Below are 1,016 nucleotides of genomic sequence, written 5' to 3'. Positions count from 1 at the left end.
GGCCATCGCTGCCACCTCGCCGCGGCACGGCGCCGCCGCCGCCGCCCGCCGGTGCCGCCGCCTCGCCTTCTCTCCTTCCCCCGCGCCGGCGCCGCTCCTTCCTCCCCGCCGGCGAGCAGCGCACTGGCCGCCGGAGCCGAAGCCCCGTCGAGCTCCCCGATCTGGATCTCTCTCTTCTGTACGCGCGTTGACTTTCTCGCCCCCCTAATTTTTCTCCAAGTCTTTATTTTTCTACAGCAATATGCCTTGTTCGTGATGCCATAACTCCGTGCATGTAGCTCCGATTTGCGCGTGTAATATGTCAAATTGTTCGCCTCGTGATGCTCTTCATTTTGTTCAATTGCACCATGTTCATTAGAGATCATATTGATGCCCAAATCTCTGTTGGAAGAGGGCTAGTTGCTGTTATTCTCTGGTTCTTATCAGAACTTGGAGATTTGTCATTTTTGTATCATTTATTCTGTGCATCTTATGAGCATGAGCTCTACATGTGTTTTGAAGTATGCCATGCCATCTATCCATTGGTGTAGTCCATGTATTTTTGTGATCTGTGTGGTGACTAGCACAAGCATGCAAAGTAGGCTCCGTAATGTTTCTGATTTCAGGGACTCAGTGATTTCTCCAAGTCCTCGTCTGCTGTTATTTTGTTTCCATGTAAACTTGATGCTACAGAGAGATCCATGCATATTTTGGAGATGTTCAGTAAGTATGTTTTGTAGCTATAGTTGTATTTGATACATTCCTGCCCTTGTTTGAAATTATGGAGTGCGATAGCATGACTCAATCTTGCTCTACTTTTGCTATAAAATATTTCTGGTAGATTCTTAACATGATATGCAATTTTGCCAAGCTTATTGTAGTTGATCCATACATGTTATGCTATTGTTCTTGCCATGGATAGCTTCATAAACATGCCATCTTGGTGTTGGTGTACTTGGTTTGTCATGCATGTCTCTGTAGTGAGTGCATCAAGCTCACAAAGAGGCCTACAAATTATTATTTCTGCCATGCTCTGT

This window comes from Triticum aestivum, chromosome 3D, assembly GCF_018294505.1.
Source record: "Triticum aestivum cultivar Chinese Spring chromosome 3D, IWGSC CS RefSeq v2.1, whole genome shotgun sequence".
Lineage (NCBI taxonomy): Eukaryota > Viridiplantae > Streptophyta > Magnoliopsida > Poales > Poaceae > Triticum > Triticum aestivum.
The sequence above is the reverse complement of the archived record's forward strand: the minus strand, read 5'-3'. Positions refer to the sequence as shown.